Raw genomic sequence first — 26,813 nt, forward strand, 5'->3', positions numbered from 1 at the left:
CAGCCTTTCTCTGCCACTGAGGCCGGGATCCTGGTTCTGGAGCTGAGAATAGCGAGAGGTAGCGAGTGCTGCTGATGGTTAGTGTCCAACTTCAGGCTCTCTCTCCAAATAGTGGCCGTCCTTCATCTTTCTCTTTGCAGATGGTGGCTACCGGAGCTGGTACGTGGCCAGTGACTACCCGATCCTGAGTGTGCTCCGGGACCCCGTGTTTGTGGAGGTTCGAGTCCTGAACCGGAACGATCCGTCCCTTGTGCTGGTGCTCAATGACTGCTGGGCGACCCCCACCCCCGAGCCGCATTCGGGGCTCCGATGGGACCTCCTGGTGGGCAGGTAAGGCAGCGAGTGAGGGACCTTGGGGCAGGCTGGTGATTGGGGAGGGGGGAGACATGGACTGGGTGAAAGAACGGCCAATAATCAAACCAATCTGAGCTCCAGGTTGACGATTGGTGACTTGAATGGACTGGTTTCTTTATCTAGTCTAATCTCGGGACTTTGCTTTGACTCTGTGCCGCTGTAACTCTGCAGTTGGGAGTTCCAGGTGTCCTCTCCATATAGCCCGCTCTTTCTCTGTTCCAGGTGCACCTTTACTGGAGACAATTACAAAACCCGCCTCCTCCCGGCAGACGCCGCTTCCCATTCGCCGTTCCCAACTCACCAGAATCGGTTTGTAGTCAGCACTTTCGCTTTCTGGGACCGAGTTTCGGGCCGGGCTCTGAGCGGGGAGGTGAGTTTCCTTCAGTCTTTCTCTCTGGCTCTCTTGGTTGAACTTGTTCCCTGGGTCTTGCTCACAGTGAGGAGGCCCCTGTTGACCCTTTGACTGTAGAAGCATGAATCTCTTGACTGGGAGCTGTGGCACTGACCAGACCGCACTGTCTTTCCAGGTTCACTTCCACTGCAGTGCTGAGGTTTGCTTCCCTTCCACCCGAGAGAACTGCACGGCTCCCTGCAGCCCCAGTAAGTAGCTGGGATCTGACTAGAAACTGAACCTTGATGGGGAGGTGTGGGTGTGGGGCATCTGGACACTGGGCTCACTCAGCAAGGGCCCAACACTGGGCACAGGAGCAGTGTCCTCAATCTGCCCGCTCAACTCTATCCCAGTTCGTCTACAGCAGAATAGCAATCTGGCACCGGGGCTCTGAGCACATCTTGCACTGGTTCTGAATGGAATCCACCTCTGGCCTTGAACATTGATCAGCATCCTGCTGTCACCAGGAGTTCCAGGGTGGAACTGAACCGATATCTGGGGGCGGGGAGACCTGGGCAATGTGTGTATGTCCAGTGTAACCGCTCGTCAAACTAGTGCTTAAAACGGGTCTCTTTCCCCAGGAGACCAGCCTGGCCATTGGACCCGTCAACGACTGCAAACTTTGCTGGGTTGATGCGGGTCCTTCTGAGAATCAGGAGTGAATCTTAGTCTGACAGTGAGGGAACAGTGTTTAACAGCAGTCCAATCTCTCCGGTACTCACTGCCCGAGGGTTTTTGCATTGGGCCATCGGATTGTACACCTGATTCAGGGCTTCAGACAGCTGCACATTGAATTGCCTACCTTGACCTCTTGTCTCTTGTCTCCCCCAGAGAGGCGAAGAAGTGCCGATGACCGGGCTGGGTCCTTGGTGACCTCTGATGGAGCCATCATTTTCCTGGAAGATGAGAGAGTGGGTGCTGGGATCCACCAGGAAGAGAAAGGTAAAGGAGGTCCCTGCTACTGTCTAGTGATGGAGTAACTGGTGCCTATCTAACCCTCCCTTCTCCCCACAGATGCTGCTGCTGATTCCCCCTCCCGTGTTCTTCCTGGAGCAGCGGTTGGGGTAGCTCTGCTCTCCGTGGCCCTGTTGGTTGGGACTGTTGCCATGTGGAAAATGGACCATCGCCGCAGGGTGGGCTCCGAGTGCAGCTCCATGGAAATGTAAATGTGTCTGTTGGACAATAAACTCCTGTTATACATGAACCCTGGTCTTGTATTCAGAGAATCAGAGAATGGCCTCCTGTGCTGTCACCCTTGAGCCCGTGCCTGCTGTTTGCAAGAGCACTTCAGCTAGTCCCACTCCTCGGCCCTTTCCCTGTAGCCCTGCAATTTTTTTTATTTGTTGCTTATCCAGTTCCCTTTTGAAAGCCACGATTTAATCCGCCTCCACCAACCTTTCGGGCAGTGCATTCCAGTTATTAACCACTCCGAGTAAAAAAACAAAATGGTTTTTCTTCATGTCCCCTTTTGGTTCTTTTACAACTAACCTTCAATCTGTGTCCTCTGGTTCTGGCCCGTTCTGCCAATGGCCACAGTTCCCCTCTATCTACTGTCTAGACACCTCATGCTTTTGAAAACCTCTCAAATCTGCTCTCTGAAACTTCTCTGCATTAAGAACCCCAGCTTATCTAGTCATCCATGTAACTGACATCCCTCATCCCTGGAACCATGCACCCTCTCCTAGGGCCGTCACATCATTCCTAAAGAGCGGTGCCCAGAATTGACACAATACTCCAGTTGAGGCCAACCGATGTTTTATAAAGGTTCATCATAACTTCCTTGATTTTGTACTCCATGCCACTGCTTGTAAAGCCCAGTATCCCATATGCTTTTTTAATTGCTTTGTCAACCTGCCCTGCTGCCTTCAATGATTTGTGCACACGTACTCCCAGGTCTCTCTGTTCACTTTAGGATTGTACCCTTTAGTTTATATTGCCTGTCCTCGTTCTTCCCACTAAATGTTTCACTTTGCACGTTTGTTAAATTTCATCTGTCTGCCCATTGCACCAGCCTGGCTGTCTTGATCTATCACACACCTTTCCCTGCCCCTGTACTTGCTTAAACTTTGTTACATCACTAACTTTTACCCATTCCCATGAAGGGTCATCGACCTGAAACATTAACTCTGTTTCTCTCCACAGAGGCTGCCTGACCTGAGTATTTCCAGCATTTCCTGCTTTTATTAAACCACTAGTTGGGTTGTTTTGGGCCTCGCTAGACCAGTAGTGGCAAGCTCACTCCTGGTGTTCAACAGCTGCTGTGAACAACCTTCCAGCATCGGTTTGGAATCCAGTTCCAGTATCGATCAAAACTCCAGTCAATTCAATAAAGCAGTAGGGGGAGTATTAGCACATCAATTGAGGGTGGAGACGTCGTGGCCTATCTTATCCTTACTGATCTGGAACTGTAGGAAGCGCTAATCCAGTCACCCCACTCAATGTGGGGTGTGATGGCCACATTGCGGTGTGGAACTCCTGCACAAGAGGCTTTCCTCAGAATCACTGGTGTCTGAAGGAACTTTTATTGTGGGGACAACCTCTACAGGAAGTCTGGGATTGAGGGAATAAATAGGATAAGGTAGGTCATTATCAAGTGGCTAGTCTAGTTTCAGTTGCTGAGAAACTAGTTTAGACAATACAGGATACTTTGAGTTTGACTTTGGAGAATTCTTTGACTTTGGAGAATCCAGAGTTAACAATGATCAGTCAGCAGAGATTTCCCAAAGCCAGGTGGTGCTTGAGCTGCTGCACAGAACTCTGACAGGAGTATTGATGAAAGAAATGCTCTGCTTTTCATTGATCTAGTTTCAAGATGTGACCTGAATTATGGGAAAGATGATGGTTACGGAACCAAAGCCACTGTGGCCCATGGTTAGTGGTAATGGGGCAGGGCCCATGTTTCACCTACTGACAGGTGCTGGTAGATCCATAGTGGGGACTGTGGGGCTTCTGCAAGACCCACGGCAATGATGCAGATTGAAAAATTGCAATCCAAGCCCCCCAAACTGGGACTGTGGGTAGTGTGTTCTGGGCCATGGATTGTCCAGGATCATGGGTCAGTGGCACATTGGGTTCAATGTAGGGAAAGGTGACGCATTGCATCTTCAATACATGGAAGGAGTGGAGAGCAGCTCCATGGGTCAGTAAATGTGGTCGAGCAAGAATCCTGTTAGTGTCAAATACAAAGTTAGAATGTAATTCAGCTGCCTTGGTCCTTGGTCCCTCTTCATTGAACTCAACATGCCCCTTAGAAAATAACAGGATTGTGCAGAGTCAACAGATTAGCGAAAGGGAAATCGTGTTTGACAAATCTGTTGGAGATTTGTGAGTTTGTAACTAGCAGCACAGTTAAGGGGGAATCTGTGGATGTGGTGCATTTGGTTTTTCAGCAGACATTTGATAAAGTGCCACACAAGGTTATTAAACATAATTAGGGTCCTTGGGATTGGGGGTAGTATACTAGCATGGATTGAGGATTGGTTAACACAAAACAGTAGGACTAAATGTGTCATTCTTGGGCTGGCAGGCTATAACTAGTGGGGTACCGCAGGGATCAGTGCTTGGGCCTCAGCCATTCACAATCTACATCAATGATTTGGATGAGGCGACCAAATATAATATATCCAAGTTTGCAGATCTAAAGCTCGGTGGGAATTGAAGTTGAGGGGATATAGACAGGCTAAGTGAGTGGGTGAGAACATGGCAAATGGAATATAATGTAGAGAAATGTGAAGTTAACCACTTTGGTCGGGGAAAAATAGAAAAGCAGAGCATTTTTTAAATGGTGAGAGATTGGGGAAATGTTGGTGTTCAGAGGGACCTGGGTGTCCTTTTTAAACAAATCACTGAAAGTTAACATGCAGGAACAGCAAGCAATTAGGAAAGCAAATGGTATGTTGGCCTTTATTACAAGAGGATTTGAATATAAGAGTAAAGATGGCTTACTGCAATTATATAGGGCCCTGGTGAGACCACAGCTAGAGTATTGTGTACAGTTTTGGTCTCCTTTCCTAAGGAAGGATATACTTGCTATAGAGGGAGTGCAACGAAGGTTCACCGGACTGGTTCCTGGGCTGGGGGTTGGTCATATGAGGAGATTGAGTAGACTATATTCCCTAGAGTTTAGAAGAATGAGGTGATCTCATTGAAACATATGAAATTCTTAGATTGACAGGCTAGATGCAGGGATGATGTTTCCCCTGGCTGGGGAGTCTAGAACCAGTGGTCACTGTCTCAGAATAAGGGGTTGGCTATTTAGGAGTGAGGAGGAGAAATGTCTTCACTCAGAGGGCGGTGAATCTTTGGCATTCTCCACCACAGTGGCCTGTTGAGGCTCAGTCGGTGAGTGTATTCAAAACGAGATAGCTGGATTTTTGACGAAGGGATATGGGGATAGTGCTGGAAAGTGGAGATGAGGTAGAAGATCAGCCATGATCTTATTGAATGGCAGAGCAGGCTCGATGGGCCAAATGGCCTGCTCCTGCTACTATTATGTTCTGTTTTAAGAAAGGAAAATCGTGTTTGACAAATGTATAAGAATTCTTTGAGTATGTAACGAACAGGCTGGATCAAGGGGATCCAGTAGATGTAGTGTATTTGGATTTCCAAAAGTCATTCAATAAGGTGCCACATAAAAGGTTACTGCACAAGATAAGAGCTCAGTGTTGAGGGTAATACTTTAGTATGGATAGAGGATTGGCTAACAGAAAAGGGTCAGGATAAATGGGTCATTTGCCAATTGGCAAACTAACTAGTGGGGTGCCACACCATGAACGTGCTTTGCAAGGATAGTGGGCGGTGCAGGGCGCCATTGACTGCACGCATGTGGCACTGCGGGCACCGCAGAAGAATGCAGAGGTTTTCTGAAACCGCAATGGGTTCTACTGCTTAATGTTCAGTTGGTGTGTGTGACTACAGACAGCTGATACTTGCTGTCAATGACTGCTATCCTGGCAGCCACGATGCTTCTATCCTGCACCAGAGTGGTGTGCCAGAGCTTTTCCAGGCAGTGCAACAGCAAGGTGGTTGGCTCTGCGGAGACCAGGATTATCCACTCTGCACCTGCCTCATGACATCGCTCCATTACCCCAACACCCGTACTGAGCTGTGGTACAATGAGAGCCATCTCGCCACCAGGAACATCATTGAGCAGACGATCGGCGTCCTCAAGCAACGGTTCTGCTGTCTGGACAACTCGGGAGGAGCCCTGCAGTACTCGCCTGAGCAAGTCTCCCTCTTCATAGTTGTTTGCTGCATTCTTCATAACCTGGCAATCCTCAGGACCCAGCCAATGCCACCAGGGATTGGTGCACCACCGGAAGAGGAGGATGATCAGCAACAATGTTGAAACTGCAAGGGCCGTCCATCAACGGCTGATAACAAGACGCCGCTAGGCCCCTACTCAGGAAATGGTTTCTGGCATAGAGAACAACATGATCAAAAGCAACCCGCAATCCCTATAGCTGCCCAAGGCAGCAATGATTCCAAAGGCCAAACATGTGCTAGTAAGTATAGGAATGGGAGGATAGAGCAGATGAATGCGTGGCTAAAGAGTTGGTGTAGGGGGGAGGGTTTTACTTTCCTGGATCACTGGGCCTGCTTCTGGGAAAGGTGGGACTTGTACAAGTCGGACGGGTTGCACCTGAACCAGAGCGGGACAAATATCCTTGCGGGGAGGTTTGCTAGCACTGTCGGGGGGGGTTTAAACTAACTTGGCAGGGGGATGGGATACAGGGGGGAGCTGAAGTAGGGGGGGATGTGCTGCCAATTATGGAGGAAAAAACAAGTCAGCTTGGTAGGCAGGGCAAATATATAAGGGCAAGGCTGGATGGCATCTATTTTAATGCAAGGAGCCTTGCAAATAAGGTGGATGAACTGAAGGTGTTGATAAACACATGGGAGTATGATATTGTTGCTATCACTGAGACATGGTTGAGGGAGGGGCAAGACTGGCAGCTCAATATTCCGGGGTACAGAATCTTCAGGCGAGACAGAGGGGGAGGTATAAGAGGAGGGGGTGTCGCAATATTAATTAAGGAGTCAATTACTGCGGTAAGGAGGGATGATATATTAGCTGGGTCCTCTAATGAGGCCATATGGGTGGAGCTTAAAAACAAAAAGGGGGCAAGCACTTTGCTGGGAGTGTACTATAGGCCTCCAAACAGTCAGGGGGAGATAGAGGAACAGATATGTAGGCAAATCTCAGAGAAATGTGCAAATAATAGGGTAATAATAATGGGGGATTTCAACTTCCCCAATATTAACTGGGATAGTCAAAGTGTGAAAGGCTCAGAGGGTGTAGAATTCTTAAAGTGCATCCAGGAGAGCTTTTTGAGCCAGCATGTAGAAAGTCCTACAAGAGAGGGGGCGGTACTGGACCTAATTCTAGGGAATGTGGCCGGCCAAGTGGAAAAAGTGCTAGTAGGTGAGCACTTTGGTGATAGTGACCATAATATGGTAAGATTTAAGGTGGTCATGGAAAAGGACAGGGATGGGCCGGAAATAAAGGTTCTAAATTGGGGGAAGGCCGATTTTAATAGGATAAGGCAGGATCTGGCCAAAATGGACTGGGATCAGCTACTTGTAGGAAAATCCGCATCGGAGCAATGGGAGGCTTTCAGAAGGGAGATTGAGATCATACAAGGGCAACATGATCTCCATAAAGGTCAAGAGTGGTTCCAAAAACCACAGGGAACCGTGGATGTCAGGGGATATACGGGAATGGATTAGGAAAAAAAGGAGGGCTTTTGGTAGATACAAAAGGCTAAAGACGGAGGAAGCCCTAGAGGAGTACAAAAAGTGCAGGGGGATACTTAAAAAAGAAATTAGGAGATCAAGGAGGGGCCATGAAATAACACTGGCGAGCAAAATAAAGGAAAATCCGAAGATGTTTTATAAGTATATTAAGGGTAAAAGGATAACTAGGGAAAAAATAGGGCCCATTAGGGACAAAAGTGGCAATCTGTGTGTGGAGCCGGAAGATGTAGGAGGGGTTCTAAATGAATTTTTTGCATCTGTTTTCACTATGGAGAAGGACGATGTAGACATAGAAATAGGGCGGGGGGACTGTGATATGCTCGAACATATTAACATCGAGAGGGAGGAGGTATTGGCGGTTTTGGCTGGCCTAAAAATGGATAAATCCCCAGGCCCCGATGAAATGTACCCCAGGCTGCTGTGTGAGGCAAAGGAGGAGATTGCGGGGGCTCTAACACATATATTCAGGACCTCTCTGGCCACAGGGGATGTGCCAGAGGACTGGAGAACCGCTAATGTAGTACCATTATTCAAGAAGGGTAGTAGGGAAAAACCGGGGAACTACAGGCCAGTGAGCCTAACATCAGTGGTAGGAAAATTACTGGAAAAAATCCTGAGGGACAAAATTTGTCTCCACTTGGAGAGGCAAGGATTAATCAGGGATAGTCAACATGGCTTTGTCAAGGGAAGATCATGTCTGACTAATTTGATTGAATTTTTTGAGGGGGTGACTAGGTGTGTGGATGAGGGTAACGCAGTGGATGTGGTATACATGGATTTCAGTAAGGCCTTCGATAAAGTCCCGCACAGGAGACTGGTCAAGAAGGTAAGAGCCCATGGAATCCAGGGTGCCTTGGCACATTGGATACAAAACTGGCTTAGTGGCAGAAGGCAGAGGGTGATGGTCGAAGGTTGTTTTTGTGACTGGAAACCTGTGGCCAGTGGGGTACCACAGGGATCGGTGCTGGGTCCCTTGCTGTTTGTGGTCTACATTAATGACTTGGATATGAATGTAAAGGGTATGATCAGTAAATTCGCGGATGATACTAAAATTGGTAGGGTGGTAAATAGCGAGGAGGGTAGCCTCAGTCTGCAGAACGATATAGATGGGTTGGTCAGATGGGCGGAACAGTGGCAAATGGAATTTAACCCGGAAAAGTGCGAGGTGATGCACTTTGGGGGGTCTAACAAGGCAAGGGAATACACAATGAATGGTAAGACCCTAGGCAAGACGGAGGGTCAGAGGGATCTGGGTGTGCAGGTACACAGATCCCTGAAGGCGGCGGAACAGGTGGATAAGGTGGTAAAAAAGGCATATGGGATAATTGCCTTCATTAGCCGAGGCATAGAATATAAGAGCAAGGAGGTTATGATGGAGCTGTATAAAACACTGGTTAGGCCACAGCTGGAATACTGTGTGCAGTTCTGGTCGCCACACTACAGGAAAGATGTGATCGCGTTAGAGAGGGTGCAGAGGAGGTTCACCAGGATGTTACCAGGGCTGGAGCGCTTCAGCTATGAAGAGAGACTGGGCAGATTGGGTTTGTTTTCCTTGGAGCAGAGGAGGCTGAGGGGGGACATGATTGAGGTGTACAAAATTGTGAGGGGCATAGATAGGATGGATGCTGAGGAGCTTTTCCCCTTAGTAGAGGGGTCAATAACTAGGGGGCATAGATTCAAGGTAAAGGGAGGGAGGTTTAGAGGGGATTTGAGAAAGAACTTTTTCACCCAGAGGGTGGTTGGAGTCTGGAACTCACTGCCTGAAAGGGTTGTGGAGGCAGAAACCCTCACAACATTTAAGAAGCATTTGGATGAGCATTTGAAATGCCATAGCATACAAGGCTACGGGCCAAATGCTGGAATATGGGATTAGATTAGACAGGGCTTGATGGCCGGCATGGACACGATGGGCCGAAGGGCCTCTATCTGTGCTGTATTACTCTATGACTCTATGACTCTATGTACATTTTGAATACAACAACTTTTTGTTTTACAAACTGTGTCATTTATTCATGACAAACTAATAGAAACAAACACAACACATCATTAATTAACATAACTGGTTCTCGCAACCTGGAGGTAATGGCCAAAACACTAAACAAAAGTAATTACATGAACCTCAGCCTTTAATAAAAACATTACTAACAATTTGTCAGGCCTCCTACTGTTTGCCCTTCGAGGGTGATCTCCTTCCCTTGGCCACTTGCCCCCTTCCCACCCTACTGCTCCTCCAGAATGGGGCCCCAGTGGCTGCAGCACGCTGGTGGAAGGCTGCTGCTTGTCAGACCCTGAGACTTCAGATGCCCTTGAAGGACGGCCTCGACCAGCTCTGGGCCTGGGGGGCTCGGCTGCAGACTGCACCAACTCTGCATAGGCAGCAGCAGTCTGGGCTACAGCTGGTGGCAAGTGCAATGGGGAAGTGCCAGTGGTGGGAGCAGGAATGCTGTCATCCTGAGCGAGGACAGCACCTCCCTGCTTGACCAACACACTGGCACTCCCATGGGGCAGCACTTCAGCATCCGGAGCAATCTGCTGGAGCACAGAATGCTGGCCTGCTGCGGTACCGTGAGAGCCCCGTGTCAATGTGTCCGAACCAGCGATGATGGGAGAGGTTTAGGGAGGGAATTCCAGAGCTTAGGGCCCGGACAGCTGAAAGCACGGCCAGCAATGGTGGAAGGAATAAAATCGGGGATGTGCAAGAGGTCAGATTTAGATGAGTGCAGATATCTCACTTCTCTTCTTCTCAAGCAGTCCCTCGGAACCGAGGATGACTTGCTTCCGCACTAATAATGAGTTCTCAGGTGACTGATGAGTCCAATGCGGGACCTACAGTCTCTGTCACAGGTGGGGCAGATGGTGGTTGAAGAGGCAGGTGGGTGGGGTTCTTGTGTTGACGTGCGCTCCTTCCGCTGTTTGTGCTTGGCTTCCGCTTGCTCCCAGCGAAGAGACGCGAGGTGTTCGGTGCCTTCTCCTCCACTTTGTGCGGTCTTGGGCCAGGAATTCCCAAGTGTCGGTGGGGATGATGCACTTTCTCAAGAAGGCTTTGAGGGTGTCCTTGAAGTGTTTCTCTTTCTTCACTCAGAGGGTGGTGAACGTGTGGAATTCTCCACCACAGAAGGCTAAGGAGGCCAAATCACTGAATATATTTAAGAAGGAGATAGATAGATTTCTAGACACAAAAGGCATCAAGGGGTATGGGAAGAGAGCGGGAATATGGCATTGAGATAGAGAATCAGCCATGATCATATTGAATGGTGGAGCAGGCTCGAAGGGCCGAATGGCCTACTCCTGCTCCTATTTTTCTATGTTTCTATGTTTCCTCTGCCTCCCTGGGGCTCTCTTGCTTGTCATGTCGGAGCTCCGAGAAGTGCGCTTGCTTTGGGAGTCTCGTATCGGAATTGCAGACAATGTGGCCCGTCCATCGGAGTTGATCGAGCGTGGTCAAAGCTTCGATGCTGGGGAAGTTCGACTGAGTGAGAATACTAACGTTGGTGCGCCTATCCTGCCAATGGATTTGCAGGATCATGCGGAGGCAGCATTGGTGGTACCTCTCCAGTGCTTTGAGGTGCCTGCTCTACATGGGCCATGTCTCTGAGGCATACAGCAGGACGGGTATCACTACTGCTCTGTAGACCATGATCTTGGTGCTGGGGTTGAGGTCCTGGTCTTCAAACAATCTCTTCCTCAGGTGACTGAAGGCTGCACTGGCACACTGAAGACGGTGTTGGACTTTGTCATCGACGTCTGCCCTTGTTGACAGTAGGCGCCCGAGGTATGGAAAGTGGTCCACGTTGTCCAAAGCCTCGTCATGGATTTTGATAATCGGGGAGCAGTACTGTGTGGCGGGGGCAGGTTGGTAGAGGACCTTTATCTTATGGATGTTTAGTGTAAGGCGCACACTCTCGTACGTTTCGCTGAAGGTTTTGACGATTTTTTGGAGTTCGCCCTCCGAGTGTGCGCCAGAATTAGAGGAGCGCAGATATCTCACAGGGTTGTGAGAACTCCCATTCTCTGACACTAACCCTCCAAGGTGTACAACCTTTTCCACCTGTTCAACCCCTCCCCCTCCAATTGTAATCTCACCATCTTCCTGATGCTTCCCAAATTACATCATCTTTGTCTTTTTGTGAATCGGTAATCCATACTCTCCGCAAACACCTTATCAGTCAGTCTCTGCTAATCTGCCTTAGATGTTGCATCAAGTCAATGATCAGCAAAATTGAGATTGTTTAAATTCTTGCCCCATAAGGAGCCTCCTCCAATATTATCTTTTAGTGCAAAGGTCATCACTGCTTCCAGTACACACAGGGAGGGCCCTTGGTCTTGCAACCTCACTCCATCTTTGTCTCCTTCTAAGTATCAATGCTATGCAATCTCTACACTCACTCCCTCATTCTCACTCAACCTCCACTTGTCTCCCTCATTGCAGGAAAAGAGAGCTCACAACAGGAGAGAGCGAGCCAGGACAGGATGAGGACCACCCTCATTAGCGCAGCTCACCCACATGGGAGGAAGCCGTCCTGGAGGTTGTCGGGGATGATACAGAGGTGGAAGTTGGGGAAGGACAGACAGGTGCATCCCCGCAAGCTGGTGACAGAATAGTTTTCCATCTCTCTCATTGGCATTGCATGAGTCGCTGATAATGATTCTGAAGCTACATCATATGGACTTATGATCATCTGCAAAATGCAATGTGCATGTAACCTTGGCATCACATCTCTAACTCTTTCCATTACTCCCCCACAGGACCATCAAGAGCCCCCGTCCCCACTGTGCAGGAGGAAGAGCCTGAGATTCCAGACTCCTCAGAGGAATCTGCAACCTCTGAGGGTTATGGGGTGCGGGCAGGGAAGTGGAGTTAAGGCCAAGATTAGATCAGCCATGATCTTATTGAATGGCGGAGCAGGCTCGAGGGGCTAAATGGCCTACTCCTGCTCCTAAGTTAATCAAGGGATATCGAACAAAGACAGGTAAACGGATTTGAGATGCAGAGCAGCCATGCTCTAATTGAATGCTGGAGCAGGCTCAAGGGGCTGAATGGCCTACTCCTGTTGCTTTAAATGTATGCAATTACTAAACATAATTGGTAGAAGGCAAACAATCCCATCACTGCCCATCGCCTAAGCACACTGTGCTCTGGGTCGTAACCACATGGAAACCTGTTATTGCTTTCTAGCGAAACAAGTCAGTGTAACTTAAATAAAGCACAAAGGTTTTTACCAAATATGGTGTCAAGGTGAGGCCGCTTTAATTGGACAGGTCAAACCGTGACATCACAGAGTAGGCCTCACCCTCACACTGCACATCACACTGAGATGAAACAGCACAATAGCTTTGTAAGCTAAATAAATGTGAGGCAGGAGGCGAAACAACCCAGTTTAAGTAAAGGAAAGGGAGATGCAGTCGGCTCGAACATCTGAACAGCTTTGCTTTATGAAGACAACACGAACAATTGAAGCAACATCAACCAGCAGCGTGGACAGAAGTTCGTGAACTTTGAAAGGCTTGTCTTTCTGGGATGGCGGGAATGGATGTATGAGGAGAGATTGGGCTTATATTCGCTGGAGTTTAGAAGAATGAGAGAGGATTCGAGTGCAGGAACAAGGATGACTTGCTGCAGTTGTACAGGGCCTTGGTGAGACCACACCTTGAGTATTGTGTGCAGTTTTGGTCGCCTTATCTGAGGAAGGATGTTCTTGCCATGGAGGGAGTTCAGTGAAGATTCACCAGACTGATACCTGGGATGGCAGGAATGACGTATGAGGAGAGATTGGGTCGATTGGGCTTATACTCACTGGAGTATAGAAGAATGATAGGGGATCTCATTGAAACTTATAAAATTCTAACAGGACGAGACAGACTAGATGCAGGAAGGATGTTCCCAATGGCAGGGGAGTCCAGAACCATGGGTCACAGTCTAAAGATAAGGGGTAGGCCATTTAGGACAGAGATAAGGAGGAATTTCTTCACCCAGAGAGTGGTGAACCTGTGGAATTCTCTACCACAAAAGGCAGTTGAGGCCAATTCATTAAATATATTCAAGAAGGAGTTAGATATATTTCTTAAAGCTAAAGGGATCAAGGGATATGGGGAGAAAGCAGGGACAGGGTACTGAATTTGGATGATCAGCCATGATCTCATTAAATGGCGGAGCAGGCTCGAGGGGCTGAATGGCCTACTCCTGCTCCTATCTTCTATGTTTCTATGTCTTAACCTGTTTATCTTGTATTATTAGTGAAAGTCATAATGAGTAATATGAACAGTAATATTGATGCACAGTCGGGTGGAATAGTTCAGTTTGTTATTGGTAGTTCTTCCTTAGCGTTGCTCATCGGTAGTCTGGGTCCCGGAGCCTGGTTACTGATGGTTACTGAGCCCCACTTGACTCAGCTCCTCACTGACCGACTCCTCCCAGTCCTGGAGTTTAATGCTCACTCCCTGCTCTGTAAATGTAGACAACTATTTACTGACTGTGACTAACTGTGTTTGGAGCTGTAGTTCCAACTTGTATCATTCCCCGTGAAAGTCAGAGTGAGTTACAGCAAAATCCGTGCAGATATAAAGGCTCAAATCCTGGAAACTGAAACCAGGTCAGTACATGCTGGTTGTTCTGATCAACCTGTCCTGGACACGGGGATAGTCTGTGGGACAGCTCAGCCCGACCATTTAAAAAGTCAAGAGCGTCCCTCTTGAAACCGTTGATTGGTGTTGAATGAACGGCTCTAAATAAGAGAGGCTGACAGGGAGAGTTAACAACTGAATAATCAGTTTCTCAACGTGTTCACCAGCACTGAGCGCTCAGGGTTAAGGCTCAAAGAATGTACTCCTGGGCAGTAATGCCACTGGAGCTGCCTTGACCGAGCTTGGTACCTGCCCACACAGCTCGACGCTGGCCCAGGTGTTGACTTTTTAAAGGGAATTTGATAAATCCTTTTACAGGTTATATGGTTTACTATACGACGGGAGCGATAAAATGCCTGTCATTGTCCTTGTTGCAATCCAGCGATTTTTGTCATTTCTTCTTCTGCCACAGGTACACGGTTGGTGTCAGGATGAGTGAGAGGAAATGGACGGTTTCATCAAACTACCAACAGACTAAAGTTGTGAGTAACAAAACCACAAAGACAACTGGATCACACATCCTGACCAAAATCACATCAATGCCAGCAGAGATACCACAAAGGAGGAAACAGCAACACTGAAATACCCCTCACGCCCATCCCTCTGTGTGCCATTCATTTCTTTAGTATCAACTGTACATCTTTTAATTTCTTTATATGACGGGCAATAACAGATCCATTTAAATGCGCAGCCAATGATTGGAGATGGTGTTACACCAACTCTTTCCCTTCTGGCACCTTTCTTTCCCATTTAAAAAAAATTCCCACGCCCCTCTCCCTCCTCCCTAGTTCTCCCCTGGGCTGGACCTTCACGTCCAGCCCAAAGGACCCCGCATCGGCATCAAGCATCAACCCTGCTCCAACTCCAGGCTCAGTTCGGCATTGCTCGGGGTTAACTGCACTGGCACTGGATAGGGCCCAGTCCATAAAGTCATCTCCGTCTGATGTCGACCGGTGGTCCAAGTTGGGACTGAACAGGAAAGTCTCAAGGGTGGACGCTCCGGTTGTTGCCTCGATGGCGTGGAATGGGATGAGCTGGTTAAAGCCAATCCATCCCAGTCAACATCGGGTGAAACCCCGGTACCACTTGTACTGAGGCCTCCCAGGATAGAGGAAGAGTCCTCCTCTGGCACCAGCTGGTTCGGAGGTGTCCGTGCCTACTGGTGCCAGAATCAGGCTGGTTCCCCCAAGCGCCACCAGCTACTGTTGGTGTGTCCTTCACCAGAGGCATCCGTCCCCCCTGGTGACACCAACGCAGCCCCGGGACATTGGTCTCCAGTTGGCGCCAGCTCATTTGGGGGCACCACCCTCGGTGGACTCGACCCTACACAGGGTCACCTATGCTGCGGGTGATGTCCACTTTGGTGAGTGCAGCTGCAGATCTCTATTTATAGATCTGTGGCTCCCACCCACCACTGTGGACCCACCTTCAGCCGCTCCCTATGACACTCGAGAGGCACTCCCAGGGAGGGTGCGTGCGCTCCAGAAACCAAACTGGGAACCACAGCTTCCGTGCGTTGAGGTTCTTCCATGTATTCAAAACAAGGGTGACTTCGAGTCTGAAACTGTGAGTTCCGGAAGTCCCATCACTTGTGTGGGTTGAGTCTTTACCTGGGGTCTTGCAAAGGCCTCAGGCATCGACCTTTGTTGTATTCCCCCTCCCAATTTCCAAGGCGGTTTGGGCGGACTTGATAGGCGCGCCCCAGTTATGGCCAAGGTAGACAGCCCCGCCACTCTGCCTCACAACTTAAGGTTCGCTGGTACAGCTGGCGAACTTCAGTCGTGAAAGCCTCAGAAGGAAGGGAACTGCCCAGGAAACTAGTCCTGTTCCACCCACCAGAATCCAAATGGTGGGACATGTGGGTCTGGCGGACCTTCCTGCAGGGTTTGGCGCATATCCCAAATTCCCTGCCATCAAATCCACTGGGGCTGGCTTCACTGACCAGCAGGTGAGTTGAGGGAGCAATCCCTGCCAGAGAGGACCACCTTCAGAGAGCATCTGCTGCAGCAGCAGACTGTGTGGGTGCTCTCAATGTAGGAGCAGGATCTATCGTCCAGTGGATCTTGCATCGCCACTTAGTTTGTCCTCACACCTTGGGGATCCTTCAGGTTCTGCAGATGCCCATTGGTGCCGAGGGCTTCTTTGGCGAGCAAGTGGAGGATCTGCTGTAGCAGAACCTTCAGGCATTCCCAAATTGACACACAAGGGTGGGGGGGGGGGCAATGCTCACTTTGTAGCTTAGCCCACCCCATCTATAGGCCCCTTCCACTCACCACCACCAATCCATTCACCTCCACCAGCCGATTCAAGGCTTTATCCGGAGCACGATGTCCTTTGTATCTTGCTAGTCCGTCATTCCAGATTAGGACCTGGAATGCAGGGCGAGTGAGAGCGAGTGATCGTCATCCAGAAGGCTCAACTGTTGGGGATATTTCTCCAGTTGAGCTTTCTGGATGGCCATCGCTCTGCCAGTAATGTATCCACAGGATGAATGGTCTTCTCGGCCAGTGATTTCACTTGGCATTTCAACAGGCTCGGGGTGTGAACGATATAATAGGGCATCTCCACTTTCAGACTCGGTGCAGGGTAAGTCAGTGTGTCTGCAGACAGACAATATGACAAGGGTCTGGTAAGTCAACAAACAGGGTGGGGACTCTCCTTCCTGGGTCCCTCTGTCAAGATGATGCATTGCTTCCCATTGGAGCTTGAACGACGGGGTGACACTCTTGCTGCCACATTTGGCACGGGGAGGACAACACAACAGTCGGCACACTCAGCTGCTCTGTAGTCCACCCTAACTAGTGGATGATCCACACTGAGGTAGTCCAGAACATCTTCAGGACTTGGGGGGTTTACCAGGTCGATCGACTTGCTCGCATCACCGGATAATCACCAATCTGCTGGAGGACCTCAGGCTGTCGGGGCGGAGGCCCGGCAGTCTTTCGTGCTTTTGTTTCTGGATTCTGTTGCTCAGGGTTGCCTGATCTCCAGGATGCTCCAGGAAATTGCAGCAGCTGGTGGTTCTGGTTAACCCTTTAGTTACCTCACAAACCGTGCTTCAGGGACACCCGGGTGTTGAATACACACTTTGATTTCAGGAGCCCACGGGAGAAATCCAAGTCATTTTTAGAGTATAGAGGACCCTACCTTTTTTAGGGAATTTTTCATTCTGACATTCTCCACACACTGCTGGACATTGTCCAACTGGTACTCAGGGTGAGAAGGGCGGACCGTACCTGCAAGTGAACAGATTCTCCGGCTCCCAGGACAAATAGATCAAAGTGGGTGTTATTCACGGGTGCCAGCGCCAGATCCAAACAGTAAGCTGAACCGTCAGGATCTGGATTTGGATCCTGCCAGCTTCTGATTGATGGCCTGGCAGTTGAGATGGAATGCCCGTCAGATTAGGGTATACCAGCAGTGCGGCACTCATGGGTAATGCTCACTTTATTGTGTCTGTCCTGGTCATTTATGCCTCTGTTCCCATACAAGTACCTCCACCTTCCTCGTCCTCAGTACTACTTGGTTAGTCGCCAGCAGTGTGTGCAGAATGCCTGAATGAAGATCACAGCTCCCTTGTCAGCTGTTCCCGTGTCAGCTGCTCCCTTGTAAGCTCCTCTTCATTCTTCAAGTGACGCGGCATTTGCCACCCACCTGGTTGTCTCTTGGGTCTAGTGGGGAGTGTTGGTATGTCTTGTCCTCGTTCTGGGTTGTCTTTGGGTGTCAACAAACTGGGTTCTGGGGTGTGCTAAAAGTTAACACTGCACGGGAGTCGGGGAGGGAGGGGAAAAACAATTGGGTTTGTCCGTCAAAGTTAGGACGTCTTAACAAAATGTCTTAACAGGGAAGGTCACGCCTTAAGAGATTTTCCCCAGGCAGATTGTGCCGATGCATCCCGGTAATTAGATCCACATTCCACCCCCAATTCGGCCTGTCAATGTTTAGGAACGGATGTTCCCAGCAAATTAAAGGGTGTCACAGTTAACACTTTAAAGAAAAGATTGGGGACAGTTTTCGTTCAACCTGGAACGACAGAAGTGGGAACTCTAGACAACCTGCCAACCAGTTTCTCATCATCGCTGAATATTGGGTTTGTGACTGCTGCTACAGAACTAGACTGGAGATTGCTGAAGACCAGGCTCCTGGGGACTGTGTTCAATTGATGTTAGCAGAGTTGAAGTGAGAAAGCAATTGTCTTAGAATATTTGGGCCATAATGATCTCCTGGACTAGTTTCGATCGCCTAAGGGGGTCGGAGAGGAATTTCCCAGATTTTTTTCCCAAATTGGCCTGGGTTTTTATGTCTGGATTTTCGCCTCTCCCAGGAGATCACATGGTGGGGGGTCTATATATTGCGATGGACAAGGCTGGATGGACCAGAGAGTCATTTCCTGTGCGTGATATTTCGTATATTACAAGTCATGTTTCAACAACTGAAATGTGAGAAGTTTAACATCTGAAAATAAACGTGGGTTGAAAATGAACAAACTTACTGTTGTGTGTCTCCTGATTTGTGCATGGATCATTGAAGGGAACAGAAAGGGGAAGAGATGAGTTCTGATTGTCCCTGGGCTCAGTTACTGACTGGGTGAACTCTTTGAGCCACACACTAGGCTGGACCCAGATTGATTCCCCAGTCTGCACATACAAAAAGACATACAAAAGTAGATGAAGACTATCAGGCCCATTAAGCTCACCCCATCCAGTAGACAGTATGACCTCACATGCTGCCGTCCCACCTACCAGTTACGCTATCTCTGGAAACAGACAAAGAAACATGGCCAATTCAGGAAAAATCTCTGCCAATTGCTCTCCAACCCCCAACAGATGACAATCTAAACTAACCACTAATTCTCGCTGTAACTGGTAATGTCCTCTCAGGGACTGGTCAAGATCATACAGCACAGAAGGAGGCCATTCGGCCCATCGTGCCTCTGCCAGCTCTTTGAATGCACTATCCAATTAGCCCCACTCTCCCGCTCTTTCCCCGTAGCCCAGCAAATTTTTCCTTTTCAAGCATTTACCCAATTTCCTTCTGAAAGTTACAGTGGATGGAATTATAAGTTGGTGGAATTCTGTCATGTGATCCCCAAAGTTCCAGTAACTAAATTGTCAAATCCCCCAGTCAGTAAAACCTGGATTGGGCTTATTCAGTCACTAAAACACCAATGGCAGTTTCAAAGTCTCAGGCCACGTCAAGGAACTCCTCCAAACACAATTAAACAACAAAGTATTGAATTGGTACAAAAACAAATACGAGTGGGGAGGGGCTGGGGGTGAAGAATTGAGTGGGGGAAACAAGACAACACTTGGCATGTACTGAGAGGCAGAGTCGTGTGTTGGGTTTCCAACTCTGCAGGATGTCCCGGAGTCTCCAGGAATTTAATCTCCTGGATTTTTTTTATTCATTCATGGGATGTGGACTTCGCTGGCAAGGCCAGCATTTATTGCCCATCCCTAATTGCCCTTGCGAAGGTGGTGGTGAGCCGCCGCCTTGAACCGCTGCAGTCCGTGAGGTGAAGGTGCTCCCACAGGAGCGGTTTGGTACAACTGAGCGACTTGCTTGGCCATTTCAGAGGGCAGTTAAAGAGTCAACCCCATTGCTGTGGGTCTGGAGTCACATATAGGCCAGACCGGGTAAGGACAGCAGATTTCCTTCCCTAAAGGACATTAGTGAACAAGGTGGGATTTTAGTGCAATCCAATAGTTTCATGTCATCATTACTGATGGTAGCTTTTTATTCCAGATTTATTTAAGTGACTGAATTTAAATTCCCCAGCTGCCATGTGGTGGGATTTTAACTCATGTCTCACAGATTGTTTAATCTAAGTCTGTCCCTGGATTGCTAGTACTGGTAATATAACCACTGTGCTACCATTCCCAATTGCAGCTGTGAGCAAACCTGGGATAAAAGTCAACAGGGCATTAAAGCAAATGATTTTTTTCCCATTTTCTTTGACCACTTTCATTCATTTATAAAAATATTGGAAACGGGGGAAAAAGGCGGTTGGATCCAGCAGGTCACATGATAAAAGCACCAGGAATATGTCCAATCAGAGATGGCGACCCGTGTTGTGTGACTCATGCGATTTATATACCATGATGACAAAATAAAATAGCATGCGTTGATAATTGTGGCTGGCACCAAGACACACACGTGCAGAATGTGAAACCTGTTGAATAATCACTGACCACTGAGGCACAAGTGGGTCTAAATAACACTTTAACAAACAGAATGGCTGCACATTAATGGCACAGTAATTAACTTGTGATACAATAGGCTTTATTTTGGAAGTACTTAACTCCCAAACTCATTACCACACGGCTTGCCAAGAAACAACTGGATCTTCTTTCAATCACAGGTGTTAGAACTCACAACCAATCAGCACAGTGTTAACCCTTCGCTCCCCGGAAGTTTAAAGAACTTTCATTTTCAATTGACATTGAGAATGACTATTTTGGGAACTGCCTCACCGGTTTAGCGCCAGGATTCTCCCCAGGTAACCTGGGTGTATAACACACTGTTCACATGGTTAGTGCCCCGAGGCACTTTAGAGAGTAGAATGAGATGCCAAATAGTAATACTAAGAAAGAAGCAATGGACACAATTAACACTGCACCTTCACTGGACAGCTGCTGAAGATAACCTTCAATCCGCTCTCACAACAGATATCAAGCCAGCTCCTTCTTCAAGGTGAGAAATGACCCTGGATGATAATCCTGATATTTATTCTCTTTGTTTCTTATCCGGCTCCCGACATTAAATTACTTGGTTTAATTACCCCATTGTCTTCGATTTGCAAACGTGAGCTATTGGAGCTTGATAGACAAACATGCTCACCACACGTGTCGCCTAGAAACACAAACAAATTGATTTTTTTTAAAACAGTGAGGATATTGCACCGTGAGATCCAATCCATGTGCTGCCATCAAAAATGGGTGAATAGTTTAGGGTCTGGTCATTACAAGGACAATGTTGAAGGATAAAGGACCGACTGAAAGGTTGGTGCTGAATTTAGCAAAGACCAACTTTCCAATGTTGATACCAGGTAAACAATAGCACAAGGCAATTCTGATTTACACGTTCCAATTTCTCAGTAGTGCATCAAGAACTTGCATTGATAGACCTTTCACAACATCAGGACATCCCAAATCACTTTTCAGCCAATGAAGCACTTCCTTAAAGTGTAATCGCTGCTGCAATGTAGGAAACGCAGCAGCCAATTTGCGCACAGCAAGCTCCCACAAATATCGATGAAATAATGACCAGATAATCTGTTTTTTTTAGTGATGTTGGTTGAGGGATAAATGTTGGCCCAGGAGAACTCCCCTACCCTTCTTCAAAATACTGGCCATGGGATCTTTTAAGTCCACCTGAGAGGATAGATGGAGCCTCGTTTTATCGTCTCATCCGAAAGACGGCACCTCCGACAGTGCCACACTCCCTCAGTATGGCACTGAAGTGTCAGCTTAGAGTACGTGCTACCACTGGGCCATGCAGGCACCTAAATCAAACAGCTAGATGATTTTAAAAGCACGGGATAATGGAACAAGAAACCTGAATGGGTTTCAAGAAGGAACTAGACAGGTTCTTATCAACAAATGGGATTCAGAGTTATTAGAAACGCACCAAGGGAATACAGTGGATAGGTGGGCTCATCAGAACATAGGAACATAAGATGTAGGAGCTGGAGTAGGTCATTTGGCCCCTCGAGCCCAATAAGATCATAACTGATCTGATCTTGGCCTCAACTCCACTTCCCTGCCGACTCCCCATAACGCTCGACTCCCTTATCGTTCAAAAATCTGTCGATCTCCACCTTAAATATATTCAATGACCCAGCCTCCACAGCTCTCTGGGGAAGAGAATTCCAAAGATTCACGGCCCTCTGAGAAGAAATTCCTCCTCATTTCCGGTTTAAAAGGGTGCCCCCTTATTCTGAAATTATGCCCCCGAGTTCTAGATTCCCCCACGAGGGGAAACATCCTCTCTGCATCTACTCTGTCAAGCCCCTTCAGAATCCTATGTTTCAATAAGATACCCTCTCATTCTTCTAAACTCCAATGAGTATAGGCCCAACCTGCTCAACCTTTCTTCATAAGACACACCCTCCTTCATAGAAACATAGAAACATAGAAGATAGGAGTAAGTGGAGGCCATTCGGCCCCTCGAGCCTGCTCCACCATTCAATGAGATCATGGCTGATCATCCAAATTCAGTACCCTGTCCCTGCCTTCTCCCCGTATCCCTTGATCCCTTTAGCCTTAAGAAATATATCTAACTCCTTCTTGAATATATTTAATGATCTGGTTTTTCGCCTCTCCCGGGAGATCACATGGGTTCGGGTGGATGCAGAGTGATAGAAGATTTGAGGTTAGGATCAGATCAGCCATGATCTTATTGAATGGTGGAGCAGGCTCGAGGGGCCGATTGGCCTACTCCTGCTCCTATTTCTTATGTTCTTATGTTCTTATGAATTGGCCTCAACTGCCTTCTGTGGTAGAGAATTCCACAGGTTCACCACTCTCTGGGTGAAGAAATTCCTCCTCATCTCAGTCCTAAATGGCTTACCTCTTATCCTTAGACTGTGACCCCTGGTTCTGGACTCCCCGGCCATCGGGAACATCCTTCCTGCCTCTAGTCTGTCTCGTCCTGTTAGAATTTTATAAGTTTCAATGAGATCCCCTCTCATTCTTCTAAACTCCAGTGAGTGTAAGCCTAATCGACCCAATCTCTCCTCATACGTCATTCCTGCCATCCCAGGTATCAGTCTGGGAAATCTTCGCTGCACTCCCTCCATGGCCAGAACATCCTTCCTCAGAGAAGGCGACCAAAACTGCACACAATACTCAAGGTGTGGTCTCACCAAGGCCCTATACAACTGCAGCAAGACATCCTTGTTCCTGTACTCGAACCCTCTCGCTACGAAGGCCAACATACCATTTGCCTTCTTAACCGCCTGCTGCACCTGCATGCTTACCTTCAGCGACTGGTGCACAAGGACACCCAGGTCTCGTTGCACTTCCCCTTCTCCCAATCTATTGCCGTTCAGATAATAATCTGCCTTCCTGTTTTTGCCACCAATAACCTCGCATTTATCCACATTATACTGCATCTGCCCAATCACCCAACCTGTCCAAATCAGACTGGAGTTTCTCGGCATCCTCCTCACAGCACACAAGCCCACCCAGCTTTGTGTCATCTGCAAACTTGGAGATATTACATCTAGTTCCCTCGTCCAGATCATTAATATATATTGTGAATAGTTGGGGTCCAAGGACCAATCCCTGCGGTACCCCACTAGTCACTGCCTGCTACTTGGAAAAAGACCCGTTTATTCCAACTCTTTGCTTCCTGTCTGCCAACCAGTTCTCTATCCAAGTCAGTACCTTGCCCCAATCCCATGTGCCTTAATTTTGCATGCTAATCTCTTATGTGAGACCTTATCGAAAGCCTTCTGAAAGTCCAAATACACCACATCCACTGCTTCTCCCTTATCTATTTTACCAGTTACATCCTCAAAAAATTCCAGTCGATTAGTCAAGCATGATTTACATTTTGTAAATCCATGTTGACTTTGTCTGATCCTGTCACTGCTTACCAAGTGCTCTGCTATTACATCTTTTATAATAGATTCTAGCATTTTCCGCAGTACTTATGTCAGGCTTACCGGTTTGTAATTCCCCGCTTTTTCTCTACCACCTTTTTTGAATCGTGGGCTTTCCCCACCTCGGCCCGGTCCCGGGGCTCGGCTCCATTTGTGACCGCGCGCCGGGGACTCGGGCTTTCCACCCCCTCGGCCCGGTCCCGGGGCTTGGCTCCATTTGCGGCTGCGCGCCGGGGACTCGTGCTATCCCCCCCTCGGCCCGGTCCCGGGGCTCGGCTCCGTTTGTGACCGCGCGCCGGGGACTCGGGCTTCCCCCCCCTTGGCCCGGCCCCGGGGCTCGGCTCCATTTGCGGCCGCGCGCCGGGGACTCGCGCTATCCCCCCCTCGGCCCGGTCTTGGGGTTCGGTTCAGTTTGCGGCCGCGGGCCGGGGACTCGGGCTTTCCCCCCCTCGGCTAGGCCGCAGGCAAGCCGTTGCGACGGTCCGGAGCGGGAGCCGCCACGCACAGCCTTCCCTGCGGCGTAAACCGCGCGTCCCGATAGCCCGACCGAAAGCGAGCAGGGCTCCGGGTAACCAAGGCCCCACACCCCCCTTTCCCCCCCCCACCCCCTCTTTTCCCCCAATCCCCCATTCCCCCCAACCCCCCGCTCCCCTCTCCCCCCACCCCCTTACCCCACATCCCCCCTTTCCCCCACGCTCCCCCTTTCCCCCCACCCCCTTACCCCCCACCCCCCCTTTCCCCCACGCTCCCCCACATCCCTCCTTTCCCCCACACTCCCCCTTACCCCCACACCCCCCCTTCCCCCCCACACACCACCTTTCCCCCCAACACCCCTTCCCCCACCCCTTTCCTCTCTCTCTCCTTCCCTCTTTCTCTCTCCCCCCGTCTCTCTCTTCTCCCCCCAGACTCTCTCTCTCTCTTCCCCCCATCACTCTCTTCTCCCCCCAGTCTCCCTCTCGCTCCCCCGTCTCTCTCTCTCTCTCCCCAGTCTTTCTCTCTCTCCCCCGTCTCTCTCTCTCTCTCTTCCCCCAGTCTCTCTCTCTCTCTCGCTCCCCCGTCTCTCTCTCTCTCTTCCCCCCAGTCTCCCACACAGACAGACAGACAAACTCATTTATATATAGATAAAAATTATTTGTACTTTTTTCATAACAACATGCCCTCAAAAAACCCTCGGCACCACCGGGCACTCCAGCTAGTATATATATATATGGCCCAGCATGATAGTAAACATGGTGCAGAGCCCAGGCATTTTAAACAGAAATCCCTACTAATCTCTATGGTATGGGGCCAGAAGATTTGCTTTCCTACAAATACTGTCTGGTTACTGACTGTAATTAAAACAGTTCCTTTCCTTGTTTTATTTTGTGAACAATATAATTTGTCAGCCCCCAAATGAACACCCCTACTGAGCTGTGGTACAATGAGAGCCATTTCGCCACCAGGAACATCATTGAGCAGATGATCGGCATCCTCAAGCAATGATTCCGCTGTCTGGACCACTCAGGAGGAGCCCTGCAATACTCGCCTGAGCGAGTCTCCCTCTTCATAGTTGTTTGCTGCATTCTTCAAAACCTGGCAATCCTCAGGACCCAGCCAATGCCACCAGGCCTTGGTGCACCAGCAGAGGAGGAGGAGGAGGAAGAGGAGGAAGAAGAGGAAGAAGAGGCAGCAATGATTCCAACGGCCAAACATGTACATTTTGAATATAACAACTTTAATATTTTACAAACTCTGTGTTTCATTTAGTCAGTACAAAGTAATAGAAACAAACACATCAAATCATTAATTAACATAACTGGTTCTCACAACCTGGAGATAATGGCCAAAACACTAAACAAAAGTCATTACACAAACCTCAGCCTTTAATAAAAACATTCCCAACATTTTGTCAGACCTCCTACCTTTTGCCCTTCGAGGGTGGTCTCCTTCCCTTGGCCACTTGCCCCCTTCCCACCCGACTGCTCCTCCATCATGGGGCCGCAGCGGCTGCAGCAAGGTTGGTGGAAGGCTGCTGAATGTCACATCCTGAGACTACAGATGCCCTTGAAGGACGCCCTTGACCAGGTCTTTGTAGTGTCCGGGTATCAATAATACTCGGACTGCAGAACAATAAAACAGGTATTTACTGAACAGAGGGGACCTCAAGACTGAAATACAGAAGCCTTCTATGGCTTTATATACAGGGGTGGTCACTGCCGGTACTGCAGTATAGAATCAGTTCTTCTCTTAAAGGTACATACACAACAATTCCTCCCCTTTTAGATAAACAGTACATAACATTCATTTAACAACTAAATAATAACTAATTACAATTAAAATTTTCTCTGTACTATATACATCAACTGAAATAATCATTTATAAGTTCAGTCTTTGAGGAGGCTTACTGATCCTGACTGGATAGCGCCTTCCTCGAGTATCCTGTTCTTGCGGCGGAGTTAATTCTGGCTCATTGTCATTGGTTGGTTCGTCAGCTTCCAATACCACTGCTTCTGAGGTAGATGCAATCTGTACTTCGGGTTGATTACCAGATGCACCTGCTCGTGGTATGGGTTTGGCTTGTTCCTGTGGCTCTAGAATCTGGTCAGCATGGCGCCTCACGATGCTCTCTCCAACGTCCACTGTGTACATTAGTGGTCCCTGCTGTGTGCACATCGTTCCTGGCTGCATTTTTCTGTTCGGTAGTCGCGGGCCAAGACTGGTTGCCCTATCTTGAAGCTCCTGGTTGGCTTCTCATTTATGTGCTGGAATTGCTTATCCTCAACATCTTGTCTTATGTTTGGTTTGAGCAAATCCAGGCGACATCTTAGCCTTCGGTTGAAGAACATTATGGCTGGAGCTTGGTTGGTGACTGCATGTGTCGCATTCCGGTAAGCTAACAAGAAATTATCCACCTTGTGTTGTAGTGGTATGTCGTCATTATGCATTGCCTTTATGGCCTTTTTAAAGGTCTGAACAAACCTCTCAGCCAATCCATTTGTGGGTGGATGATATGGGGCAGATGTGTAATGCTTCACCCCATTATTCCTCAGAAACCTCCGGAAATCCTCTGACACAAACTGTGGCCCATTGTCGGAGCAAATCTGT

At 48.6% G+C, this 26,813-nt stretch overlaps 1 pseudogene across 1 annotated transcript in view; it reads left to right on the top strand.

Moving 5' to 3' along the window:
* LOC147101924 (zona pellucida sperm-binding protein 4-like) overlaps positions 1-26,813 on the top strand; it is a 72,505-nt pseudogene that overhangs the window by 125 nt on the left and 45,567 nt on the right. The window contains exons 2-6 of the transcript XR_015073317.1: positions 4-58; positions 141-330; positions 577-724; positions 882-954; positions 1,577-1,687. The product of XR_015073317.1 is annotated as a zona pellucida sperm-binding protein 4-like (transcript). The remainder of the gene's footprint in view (positions 1-3; positions 59-140; positions 331-576; positions 725-881; positions 955-1,576; positions 1,688-26,813) is intronic.

Source organism: Somniosus microcephalus, chromosome 23 (assembly GCF_052327205.1).
Source record: "Somniosus microcephalus isolate GS21.2 chromosome 23, FLI_Smic_1.0, whole genome shotgun sequence".
Lineage (NCBI taxonomy): Eukaryota > Metazoa > Chordata > Chondrichthyes > Squaliformes > Somniosidae > Somniosus > Somniosus microcephalus.